General features: G+C 38.0%; 1 pseudogene; it reads right to left on the bottom strand.

Moving 5' to 3' along the window:
- Nucleotides 1–12,612: 12,612 nt before the first annotated feature.
- On the bottom strand, nt 12,613–13,718 carry LOC125841593 (F-box/LRR-repeat protein At3g48880-like; annotated as a pseudogene).
- Between the last annotated feature and the right edge of the window lie 347 nt (nt 13,719–14,065).

Here is a 14,065-nt window from a genome sequence, read left to right as displayed (position 1 = left end):
ACACGTAGCCGGACCAAGGTGCGGGGTGAAATTCTCTAGATGCCGGACCAAGGATTTAGAGATACCTAACTTATCACTTTGCATGTAATACACTAGAAAAGGATTACTATTATTAGGATTACTGTGTTATGAGCTTATGGGGAACACATTCCTAGTTACTTTTAATAATCTGAATATAAATAAATACTTAGTTCAAAACTATCTTTTTATTGTTTGTTTATTTTATTTCATATTAAACCCCCCATTGTTATATAACGACTATCGAGTTAAATATTTGCTATTGACAATATTCTTTCATATTCTCTGTGGGATCGATCCCGACTCATAGTTGGGTAAATATATTGCATACGATCGTTTATATTTCTTTTCAAGAAGTATATTTGAACGTTATCAGACATGAAGAAGGGATACCCACATCTCTTCGAGTCTGGAGAAATTCCAAATTAAGGTACTAATCGTTTTCTTAGCATTTATTTTAAGTTGACATGTTGTGTGATATATATTACTTGTAGGGTGTTTGAGTTGAATGTTAGATGTTACACCCTTAGTATACTTAAAGTAATCTCATACGAGGACGAATGTTCCCAAGGGGAGATATTTTAACATCTAGGTATTTGAAAGAACTAAAATTAGAAAGAACTATTTTGGAAAGAGTAAAATTGGAAATTTTGGCAAGCTAGTTATGCTAACTATGAGTTTTGGGTCATCTTTAAATGACCATAACTTTCAGTACACGGTGATTTAGGTGGCCCATAAGATATCAAAAGAAAGGTCTGGGAATTCTCTTACCAACACGACCAAGTTTGTTAATTTTTGTGCTCATATGATAGAGATATCCCCGTTTGAGGTCGAGTTGTCCAGTTAAGGAAAGTTACCTGGATTTAAGAGGGGTATTTTAGTCATTTCCTTATCCAATCAAATTAAAACGAATTTCGGTAATATTTAGGGGTCTAAACTGATTTGGTTCAGTTTTACAATTCCAAAAATACGCTAGGGTTTTGAGAGAAGTTCAATAAGAGGAGAAAAGGAGAAAAGTCAACCGTTCATCAAGTTCTTGAGGATTTTGTTGTAGATTTCTTCGCCAAGGGTTTGATCCCTAAAAGGTATTAGAGTTAACATAGCATTGGGTTCGTTCACCCACGCGCCGATCATGATTAGTTCAGCGTAATTTCGTTCTTGAAAGCAAAGGATTTGAGTTCTTGATGAGTTTTATTGAAGTTTCTTTCATAATCTCGAATGTTGAGGTTTTGATGAGTTCTTGAGATAATCGTATGAGTTTTAAGGTTGTTTTTTAGTAGATTCTTCTATACTTATGTTGGGTATTCGAATCTAAGTGATTGGGGGAAGAAACCATTCGATTCTAGGTGAATTGGGTTAGAAAATGAGTAAGAAAATTCGTCAAAATATATGGGAAAAAGGGTAAGGTGCCGCGCCACTAAGTGCGCCCCAAGTCTGGTTCTATAGGATAGGTCCTGGGGTGCCACGCCACTCAGTGCACCCCAACCTTCCTTCTGTAGTAAACGGTCTGGTGCCCTTAGCCTCTCAGTATGCCAGGGTGACTAGGTCCTCTACCCTTTCTCACTTCTTTCCGTTTGAGTTCCCTCAAATAGTACCTATGTTTTCTAGTTTATTTCTACACTCTAAGTTATGTCTAAACATCGAGAGATAATCCATAAAATGATATTATAACCTTTGAATCCATAATTCAAATTCAAGGTACAACTAAGAGTCAAGTCTTGAGACTTCTTCGAGTCTTTTCAAAAGTCTTTTACAATTGTTTTAAACTTGTTTTAAGACTTAAATGTTAAGTTTGATGAACAGTATAGCCGAGTTCATTTACATTAAAATGAGATATGAGAACTCAGTATTCCCAAGAGTAAATGTTTTTACATTTAAGATAAGAGGAAACACCGATTTACAAAAGAGTTTTCATGACCAGTTTTAGTAACATCTCTTTTAAGAGAAAGCATTTTGTGTAACAATCTCAAACAATAGAAAGAGTTATGTTTTTAAACATATGAGCTAGTTACATTTTGGGAGTAGTATTGAGGACTAATATGGAGAGGATGTAGCCAACGTAGGTAGAAAGGGTCATACTTTTTAGAGGATTCCTTAATGCTTTTTAGCATAGAATAAAGGATCCACTTAGTAGTAGGTTCTATACCCCGGAAAAGTATAGGATAGTTCTTACAGCGTGGGTTAGACGTTGTATCATCACATAGCTCATAGTGATGATTGTCGGTTAGAGAAACTCCCACAGACTTATTTTGTATCATTATCTATACAAATAGAGTTTATACTTTATTTTCTAATACATTGAGTTGTTATCTACTGTTTAAAGCTTTTCTTTATGCTACATCTTTATTTACTACTTTATATTGAAATGAGTTGAGTAAAGTTGAAATGAGGTAAGTGTTTCTTTCAGTTCCAATTCAATCTTATGTCTTGTTTTAGTTTTGCCCTCACATGATCGTACATTCCACGTACTAACGCTATTTAGTCTGCATCTTTTATGATGCAAATACAGGTAACCAGAATCAGCATCCAACACTTTGTTGATCCAGTTGAGTTCCAGAGACATTTGGTGAGCCTCATTGCTTTTCGGAGGATCCATTTTATCATGTTTTATCATTTCAGTTGGTTAGGATGATCGAGGGTCTTGCCTCGACATCCCTAATAGTATTAGAGGCTTCATAGCTAGATAGTTATAGTTCATTAGTCTTGTTCATTTTAGTTATTGATGTCTGAGACTTGAGTTGCCACTTTGTCTAGTGAATGTTTTGTTTTAATATTCTGAGTAGTTATCTGAGTTAAATCTTTCATTTGAGTTTATTCTATGTTGAGTAAGTCTTCCGCTAAGTGTTAACCTAGGCCAAGGGTTCTCTCGGGGCCAACAATGGTTCTCGAGTGCCAGTCGTGTCCAGGGTGTAGGCTCGAGGCGTGACATTTACAATCCGTAAACTTGCCTCATTAAACTCAAGCTAATCATCCTGCTTCAGAAATTGATTCTAAAAGCCCTATCTATGGTCCGTAGTTCCATATATGACCCATAGATGCTGCTCGAAGAAATTTATGCAAACTTAATTTATGAACATTCTAGATTTGACATGGATTTTAGACTTCTCGGGTGTTACAATAACATAGTAAATAGACCGAATAAATTTTAAAAAATCTCAATTATTACTATTATTTTATAGTTTCATATTTAATTATTAAATTTTTTTATTACCTCATGGGCTATAATTCTTTTTAAAGTGAAAACCCCCTAATTGAATGTGTACTAAAATATTGAAACAATTTGATGCGAAACATGTGGTGTAAAACCCCGTATCCTAGAAAAACCAGATTGCAGATTTGAGAAACTTAAGGTACCACCGAGGGCACCACCCATGGACCGTAGGGTGACCCACAGTCCGTCTTGGTGGTCTGTGGTTCACCACCTGGAGCCCCTCCTAGAAAAGACCAGAAAAATTGATCTAAGTCTAGACCTATGCTAGGACGTACGAACCGTAGGTCAAACCACGGTCCATGGTCCAGGGCCGTAGTTCGGAACCCAGATTTCTAGTCCCAGAACCCTATCGACGGGTCACTGGTATGGACCGTTGGTCCATCCACGGACCATCTGTACATCCACAGACCATCGGTGACCTCTGACAACTGTTAAGTCAGGGTCATTTGGTCTTTTCCCTATGCATTGGACCCCTATACTATGTCGTTTAACCCCTAAACTACGTAGTTTTTGTCAGTTTAAGCCTAGTAACTTAATTAGAATCTAGCCTAAGCAAATCTTTCACCAAAATTTAGAAAACATAGAACGCAAGAGGATAAAGAAGTCGACCAAGCCCTAGTCCAAGAGCGCAACAGGTTTCCATCAGTTTCTGCCCCGAAATCGAAAGGTATCTTCGTTGAATTCATCACTTGGTATGTCAGATTTCAGTAGTGGGTTCCTTTCACCCATTAGGTCCCTAGAATTCAGTCAGATTCTTAATTCCCTTCCTATTATCTAGACCTAGGGTTTCTAGAATTTCAGTAGATCATTATGAATTAGTTACTTTAATGTTCTTAATCAGATCATCATGATTTTAGTATTTTTTTTTGTGTAGATTCTTTTATAAACTCAGAACCCTAACTATGTATTTCTTTTAGTTTATGAATTACACATGCTAGGTCAGTTATTTCAAATATACATGCTTTAGTTTATGAATGACATGTTAGTAATTGAGCTATCCAGTACTTCAGCATATTAGTCATAATATTCTTATATACATAATCAATTGGGAGTAGCTTAATACCGAGAGGACTAGGGTCATTCACCCTCAAGTCACAAAACTACATGTCCTGTAGGTTGTAAGTCCCCTCTGTGGGCATCATTTTAGTGATCACACCAATCATGCCTTTATACCTCTGGCATGGTATATTGGGTCTTCTTGATGAGGAATATACACCGGACTCCACATTTAGCTCATGTGGTTTTATGTCGATTAATAGTAGCTTCCTTACAGTCAAATTCTATTACATTGACCATGTTATCAGTTATACTCAGATTTCAGTCTCAACATGTTATAAACTTGGTCATTCCATTCAATTAGTTCATGTTCAATTTTCTCCGTTTAGTATCATGCTTATCTCATATCATTGCTCAGTTATATGCTTTGGTTCAATTATGTTTATTTGGTTCATTTATGTTTATTGTTCAGCTTTAATCTATCCTGCATGCTCAGTTCCTTTCAAGTACTGACGCATACTCTACCCTACATCTTCTCGTGATGTAAGTCTAGGTTCTCAGCTTCAAGATAACGCATAGATCGGTTCCCAATCTTCAGCTCAGCAGTATTAGTGGTGAGTCCTCATTCTCCGAGGACGACATACATATTTCCTTTGCTTTTAGTCTTTGTTTCAGTTTTTTCTAGATTTAGCTAGGGCATGTCCCAACACTTTTAGTTAGTTAGAGGATATTTTCAAACATAGGTAGAATTAGCTTTAGCATTTGAGTTTGAGCTTTCATTTGTTGTTAAACTCTCAATTTTATATATTCAGATAGTTTATTAGTATTCCCCATCATTTAAGTTTATCTCATGATTTAGCTTCCGCACATTATTTCTTTACTTTAGTTTATTTAGTATGCTTATGATATGTTAGCTCAATGTATCAGTTGGGGTCACTCGTGATCCTAGGCCCCATGTTCGCGTCCTGGGGGTAGCTCCGGGGAGTTAAAAACTTGGTATCAAAGCATTAGGTTTAAGTGTCCTAGGATATCTAAAAAGCTGCTCTAAGTAGAGTCCTTTTCATGGGTGTGAATTGCACCACATCTAATAAGAGGCAGGCTATGAAATATTTTAGGAAAAAATCACTTTCTTGATATTCTTATCGTTCGTGGGTATGATCTACCTTCTAACTCGTCGTTATGTGTTTTATATGATGCCTCCTTGTAGAGCATAACAAAGGAATACGAATGCCCGCAATGCTAATGGAGCTTCTCAAGTCCCAGGTTAGGAAGTTTCAAATACAGAGTTAAGGAACGCTATCCAACTTTTGGCTCAGAGTGTGACTAACCAGAACAACCAGCAGGTTCCAGTTCCTGCTAACACTAATGTTGGGTCAGCTGCAGCTAGAGTTCGTGATTTCGTTAGGATGAATCCGCTTGAGTTTTTAGGGTCGTAAGTTGGAGAAGATTCCCAAAACTTCATAGATAAGGTCAAGAAAATCTTTTTAGTGATACAAGTGACAAATAATGATAGGGTAGAGTTTGCATTCTATCAGCTTAAGGATGTGGCTCATATCTGATATACTTAATGGAAAGAGAATAAGGGTATATATGCAACTCCTATCACTTGGGAATTCTTTTGTGAGACTTTTCTGGACAGGTTCTTCCCAAGAGAGTTGAGGGAGACAAAAGCTCCGGAGTTCATGAATTTGAGGCAAGGTAACATGACAGTCCAAGAGTATGGACTCAAGTTCACCCAACTCTCCAGGTATGATCCTCACATGGTTGCCGATTCCAAGGCTCAAATGAACAATTTTCTGTATGGAGTGTCAAACTTAGTGAAAAACAGAGTGCATAAATGCTTAACAGGTTGAGGGAGATAAACTTAGAGAACTTGCTAAGGAGAACAAAAAGGGTAGGACATGCAGCTATAAGTATTCTCAACAGAAATTGGGTCGTGGAAATTGCTCGCAGGTTCAGCAAAAGTCTTCACGCCCAGTACCTTCATCAGCTAGTGCGTCATCCTCTAGGTTTCGACAGGATCAGAAAGGTAGGGCATCTAGCTCTAATTCTCTGGGGAGTATTTTAGGCACTAGAACCTACCCAACTTTTCCTAAGCGTGGTAAGAACCATCCGGGCGAGTGTCTTGTAGGAAATGAATGATGCTTTGGGTGTGGTCATCCTGGTCAGATGTTGAGAGATTGTCCTTCTTCTAAATAGGGTCAAGGAGGTAATAATGGCAGAGCTCAGTTTACAACTTCAGCAACACCAACAGGTGGCCCGACACAGCAGTGTAACTCATTTGGTACTGGTGGCAGATAGCGCCAAAACAGGTTGTATGCTCTTCAGGCTCGCTAAGATCAGAAAGATTCTACTAATGTGGTCACTAGTACGTTACGAGTCTTTAACTTAGATGTTTATGCCTTGGACTACTCTTTCCGTAGTAACTCCTTCTATAGCAGTCAAATTCAATGTTTGTCCAGAAAATCTCTCAGAACCCTTCTCAGTCTTTACTCCAGTTGGTTACCTAGTTATAGCTAGACGGATATACAGAAATTGCCCTGTCATAGTCTCTTTGAAAGTCTCCTCAACAGATCTTGTAGAGTTAGAAATGGTAGAGTTTGATATCATTTTAGGCATAGATTGGTTACATTCATGTTATGCCTCAGTCGATTGTAGAATTAGGATCGTTCATTTTCAGTTTCCAGATGAACCAAAATTAGAATGAAAGGGTAGTAGTTTTGCACCAGTAGGTCGATTCATTTCTTACCTTAACTCTAAAAAGATGATTTTCTAGGGGTATATCTATCATCTAGTTCGGGTTAAGGATTCAATCTTTGAAACCCCAACTCTTGAGTCAGTTCCTGTTGTAAATGAGTTCCCAGAAGTATTTCCAGAAGATCTTCTTGGAGTTCCTCTCGAAAGGGAAATTGAATTTGAAATTGATCTCCTTCCAGGTACCCAACCTATTTCTATTCCTCCATATATAATGGCTCCAACTGAGCTTAAGGAATTTAAAGAGCAGTTGAAAGACCTTATAGATAAGGGCTTCATCAAACCTAGTATTTCTCTATGGCGCCAGTGTTATTCGTGAAAAAGAAATATGGTTCTCTCAGGATGTACATGACTATCGGCAGTTGAACAAAGTCACAATCAAGAATAAGTATCCCATCCCAGGATTGATGACTTGTTTGACCAACTTGAGGGTGCTGTTCATTTCTCGAAGATAGACCACATATTTGACTATCATTAGCTCAGAGTCAGAGATAGTGACATTCCAAAAACAGCCTTCAAAACTCGGTATGGTCATTATGAATTCGTAGTTATGTCATTTGGACTAACCAATTCTCCTACAACTTTCATGGATATGATGAACATGGTATTCAAGCAGTATTTGTACTTGTTCGTTATCATCTTTATTGATGATATCCTCATTTACTCTAGAACTGAGGGAGAACATGCGACTCATTTGAGGGTTGTCCTACAAACTCTCAAAGATCGCCAGTTGTTTGCTAAGTTTAGCAAATGTGAGTTTTGGTTGCAGTACGTTGCTTTCCTTGGGCATATAGTATCTAGCGAAGGGATCCGAGTGGATTCTCAAAATATAGAAGAACTGAAACAATGGCCCAGACCTACCTCTCCTACAGACATCAGAAGTTTCTTGGGTTTGGCTGGTTATTACAGAAGGTTCATGGAAGGATTTTCATCCATAGCTTCTCCATTTACTAAGTTGACTAAAAAAAGTTCAAATTTCAGTGGTTAGGTGATTGTGATAAAAGTTTTGCAGAATTGAAAACTAGGTTGACTACAACTCTTGTTTTGACTCTACCAGTGGGTTCAGACGGTTATGTGATATATTGTGATGTATCCAGGGTGGGGTTAGGTTATGTGTTGATGCAGCGAGATAAGGTTATAGCTTATGCTTCTAAAAAACTTAAGGTGCATGAGAAGAATTATCCAACTCATGACCTCAAGCTTGCAACAGTAATGTTGTCACTTAAGATTTGGAGATATTACTTGTATGGTGTTCACGTAGATGAGTTCACAAACCATAAGAGCCTTCTGTATGTGTTCTCCCAGAAAGAGTTAAATCTTCGCCAGAGGAGATTACTTGAGTTCCTTAAGGATTATGATATGAGTGTGCATGACCATCCTGGTAAGGCCAATGTAGTAGCAGATGCCCTTAGTTGACTATCTATGGGTAGTGTAGCATATGTTGAGGAAGAAATAAAAGAGCTAGCAAAGGATGTTCACAGGCTTGCCCGCATGGGACTTCGCATTATGAACATAAAAAATGGTGGTGTAATAGTTCAGAATGGGTCAGAATCTTCATTGGTAGAAGAGGTTAAGAAAAAACAAGACAGTGATCCTATATTGCTTCAACTGAAAGGTGCAATTCATCAGCAGTAAGTTGAGGTTTTCTCCGAAGGGGGAGATGGTGTGCTTCGCTATCAGGGTCGATTATGTGTTCCCAAGGTGGGTGAGTTGAGACAATAGATTCTTGCAGAAGCCCATAACTCTAGGTATTTTATTCATGCAGGCGCCACTAAGATGTATTGTGATCTGTGGGAGGTCTTTTGGTGGAATGGCATGAAGAGGGATATAGCAGATTTTGTTGCTAAGTGCCCCAATTGTTAGCAAGTGAAGGTAGAACACCAGAAACCCGGGGGTATGACTCAAGAGATCAACATTCCTACTTGGAAGTGGGAAGTGATCAACATGGACTTCATTACAGGTTTACCTCGTACTGGCAGATAGCGTGACTCCATTTGGGTGATAGTTGACAGAGTTACTAAGTCTGCATGCTTCTTGACTTTTAAGACTAAAGATTTAGAGGAAAACTACACCAGGCATAACATTAATGAGATAATCAGGTTGCATGGGGTTCCTTTGTCTATCATCTCAGATAGTGGTCCTCCGTTTATCTCACATTTATGGAACTCATTTCAGCAAGGTCTTGGTACTCAGGTTAATCTTAGCACAACATTTCATTCGAAGACGGATGGTCAGGTAGAGCGTACCATTCAGACCTTAGAGGACATGTTGAGATTTTGTGTGATCGATTTCAAGGGTTGTTTGGCTGATCACCTTCCTATTATAGAATTCACCTACAAATAGCTACCATTCCAGCATTCAGATGGCCTCTTATGAGGCATTGTATGGACGTAGATATAGATATCTAGTTGGTTGGTTTGAAGTAGGTAAAACAGTCTTGATAGGGCCAGATTCAATTCACGATGCTATGGAAAAAGTGTAGCTCATCAACAACAGAATTAAGATAGCCCAGAGTTGTCAGATGTCCTATGTAGATGTAAGGAGAAGGGACTTGGAGTTCAAAGTTGATGATTGGGTTTTACTAAAAATGTCACCTATGAAATGGGGGGATGAGATTTGTCAAGAAAGGGAAGCTCAGTCCCAGATATGTAGGCCCTTACAAGATCTTCAAAAGGATTGGTAAAGTGGCTTACGAGTTAGAGTTACCAATAGAACTAGCATCAATGCATCCGGTCTTTCACGTTTAATTGTTGAAGAAGTCTGTGGGTGATCCAGCATCCATAGTACCTTTATAAAGTGTGAATGTGAAGGATACTTTCACTTATTAGGATGAGTCAATTGATATTCTTGATCGCCAGGTTAGAAGATTGAGAAACAAAGAAATCGCTTCAGTCAAAGTTTTGTGGAGGAGTCAGTCTGTAGAGGGAGCTATTTGGGAAGTAGAAGCAGCCATGAAGGCCAAGTTTCCTCATCTATTTCCTTCCGATTCCACTCCAGCTTGAGGTAATAGTTCCCCTTTTGTTTTTCAGTCATTCATGTGTAGATTCAGTCTTAGTATCATGTTCCTGCAGTTTGTACTTGCATTTTCAACGTATTTGCATGTTCTTGGAACTTAGTCCAAGCATATTTCAGTTTCCAGTGCTTAGTGCTAGGGTTGTAACTCTTTCCCTCCAAATCCTGCTAGTTTAGTCTTCATTCGAGGATGAATGTTGACAAGGGAGAGAAAATGTAACACCCCGTGTCCTAATTCAGGTGCCACCGACGGGCACCACCCACAGACTTTAAGGTGACCCACGGTCCGTCCTAGCGGTCCTTGGTTCACCATCTAGAGCCTCTCCCAGAAAAGCCCAGAAAAATTGTTCTAGGTCCAGATCTACGCCTAGGTCAGACCACGGTACGTGGTTCACTGCCGTACGTCGGACCCCAGATTTCTAGTCCGAGAACCCCGTTAATGGGCCACTAGGATGGACCATCAGTCCATCCACGGACCATCGGTTTGGTCCGTCGGTGACCTCCGACAACAGTTAAGTCAGGGGTCGTTTGGTCTTTGCCCTTTGCGTTATACCCCTGAACTACGTAGTTTTGGTCAGTTTAAGCCTAGTAACTTAATTACAATCTACCCTAAGTAAATCTTTCACCAAAATTTAGAAAACTTAGAATACAAGAGGAGAAAGAAATAGACCAAGCCCTAGTCCAAGAACACAGTAGGTTTCCATTAGTGTCAGCCCCAAAATCGAAAGGTTTCTCCGTAGACTTCGTCACCAGGTATGTGGGATTTCACTAGTGGGTTCCTTTCACCCATTAGGTCCCTAGAATTCGGTCAGAGTCTTGATCCCTTCCTATTATCTAGACCTAGGGTTTCTAGAATTTCAGTAAATCATTATTAATTAATTACTTTAATGTTCCTAAACAAATCATCATGATTTTAGTATTGTTTTGCGTAGATTCTTTCATAAACTCAGAACCCTATCTTTGTAGTTCTTTTAGTTCATGAATTACACATGCTAGGTCAGTTATTTTAGATATACATTCTTCAGTTTATGAATGTCACATTATGAGTTATAATTGTTGCATTCTCAGAGTTTGCATGTCAGTAATTTAGCTATCAAGTACTTCAACATTTCAGTCATAATATTTCTTATATACATAATCAATTGGGAGTAGCTTAATACCGAGTGGACTAGGGTCAGTCACCCTCAAGTCGCAGAACTATGTGCCCCGTAGGTTGTAAGTCCCCTTTGTGGGCATCACTTTAGTAATCAAGTCAGTTATGCCTCTATACCTCTGGTAGGGTATATTTGGTCCTCTCGATGGGGCGTATACATCAGACTCCACATTTAGCTCATGTGGTTTTATTTCGGTTATTAGTAACTCCCTTACAGTCGGATTCTATTGCATTGACCATGTTATAAGTTATAGTCAGATTTCAGTCTCAGCATATTATAAACTTGGTCATTGTATTCAGTTAGTTCATGTTCATTTTTCTCCATATAGTATCATGCTTATCTCATATCATTGCTCCGTTATATGATTTTCTTCAGTTATGTTTATTGTTAAACTTTACTCTATCTTGCATGCTCAGTACCTTTTAAGTACTGACACATACTCTGCGCTACATCTTCTCGTGATATAGGTCCAGATTCTCAACTTCCAGATCACGCATAGATCGGTTTCCAATCTTCAGCTCAGCAGTATCAGTGGTGAGTCCTCATTCTCCGAGGACGACATTCATGTTTCCTTTACTTTTAATCTTAGTTTCAATTTTTGCTAAATTTAGCTGGGGCATGTCCCATCATTTCTAGTCAGTTAGAGGTTATTTTCAGACATAGTTAGAATCAGCTTTAGCATTTGAGTTTGACCTTTCAGTTGTTGTTAAACTCTTAGTTTTATATATTCAGATAGTTTATGGTATTCCCCATCATTTCAGTTTGTCACACGATTTAACTTCCGCACAATATTTATTTACTTTATTTTATTTAGTATGCTTATTATATGCCAACTCAGGGTATCACTTAGGGTCACTCGTGATCCTAGGTCCCATGACTGCGTCCTGGGACAGGCTTCGGGGTGTGACACGTAGGGAAAGAAAATAAAAAATCGCAAAATGAGTCCAGCTTATCCAATTAATTCATCATTGTTCATAGGGTTTGGTGAACATTTTATCATTTGGGTTTGAAATTAGCTAAATGGCAATAATTTGGGGACTATTTTAACCTAGTTTACTGAAAAGTAAAAAAAAAGTTTCACATATAATGTCTCTTGAACCTCTTTAAAAGAGCTTTTTAAGTTCGATGCTTACATAACAAGTCATCTTCCTCCAAGGAGTTTATATACAAAACTTGCAAAACGATATAAAAGAAGAATAATATGTTTAGTCAAATTTCTAAAATCAACTTATTTTGACAACACATACATACGTAAATAGATAACGAGTACATGGTGTGCTACGGAAACAGAGAAACAAAAAGCATAAAAGATCATAGAAACACGAGGAACCTGAAAACCAATCAGTCAAAGAAAATAGACTTACAACACAGAAGTAGCGTTACAAGATTTTATTGTGTTTCATACACACAAGTTTACACATATAAACTACACCTTCAACTAATGAAGCAAAATATTCTTAAAAGTTTTCAAATTGCAAGAGACTTCACCTGATCCACTTTCCAGAGGTCTGCATACTTATACCACCTCATGAACCCTTTAACATTTCGAGTGTGATGACACATGATGCACGAGTCACTCATGCAGGTTAGAAATCTGTCTAACCTAGACGCTTTTTTGAGAATGGATTCATCAAGCTCAGTCAAAATTTTCATCGGTGCGGGTGGAGGAAGGTATTCAGTAATTATGCAATGCGATATGTTGAGCACTTTCAACTTTTTTAACTCATCCAAGAGAATTACCATAGATGGTTTAGATAACTCTGTACACCTCACACTCAACACTTTCAAGTTCAGAAAAAATGAGACCAGTGCAGATGAAAACAATATATCACAGGGAGTCATAATCTTGAGCTCAAAAATTCTTTTCCAACTCGTTCCAATTTTCTTGATGACATATGTAGGTTCTTCTAAACTAGGCATCGTTAGTGATTCAAGATCTTTCCATTCATGAAAAGCACTGCATATCGTTTACTTTTCTAGTTTTTCCCAAGCAGGCATAACAAGGCGTTTAAGTCGTGGACACCTGAAATAGAGGAGATTTAATTAATTGTCCAAATTATCTAAGATGCCTGAACTCTGAAACAATTCTTGCTATACAGTTTCTTGATTTAAGGTACAATACTATAGAAAGATTAAAGTTTATTGGGGAATACCTCTTGGCTGTATAAGTCAACTGATTGTTGTCAACATACAAATTGTAATGGAAGATCAATGTCAGTATGTTTCCACGACTAAGGTTCAATCAAATCTTTAGGATGCGTGTCAATTTTTCACCTGATGGAGTGTCGACATATATATACGACGCTATTGAAACTCTGATGAAATTTGACTTCATTACTGACAAGTCCAGCGTTTTACAGAGATGTTGGTCAGAACAAGCCGATTGCCATGCATGACAAACTTGAGGAATGACAGAGATCAACTGGAAAAGGTCAAAGGACTGGAATATCTTCACCAACATATCAATATTAAGGTCCTCCCATCTCCTTGCAGGAGAATTTCCTTCTTCCATCACAACAACTTCAATCTTTTCTTGTTTTTGAAATGACATCATAAAAGCTTCAATCTCCTAAGATCCTGTAGAGCCAAGAAATGTTATTACTTCTCTAGATCCAAGAAGAATAATTCAACTCCTGACATTAAATTGATGTTTCTTATTGACATTTGTGTCCTTGTGAATATACTCAGACCATGAAGAATAAAACGTTAATCACGGCAATATAAAGAAACATAGAAAAAGAGAGTACAAATACGTCTGAGGAGTACTGTGATGCCCAAAAGTGTAGAAACAAAGAAAATATAACCAGGAAATCAAGTTGGTTGTAGATAACGACAGAGAACTAAGTTCTTGCTGGCATAGCTGATGGAAGTATCACATTTTGGAAAAAAAATAATCATTACAGAGAGAAAAATCATGCAA

Source organism: Solanum stenotomum, chromosome 1, assembly GCF_019186545.1.
Source record: "Solanum stenotomum isolate F172 chromosome 1, ASM1918654v1, whole genome shotgun sequence".
Taxonomy (NCBI): domain Eukaryota; kingdom Viridiplantae; phylum Streptophyta; class Magnoliopsida; order Solanales; family Solanaceae; genus Solanum; species Solanum stenotomum.
Note: the sequence above shows the minus strand (reverse complement) of the source record. Positions and strands in the feature narration are given on the sequence as shown.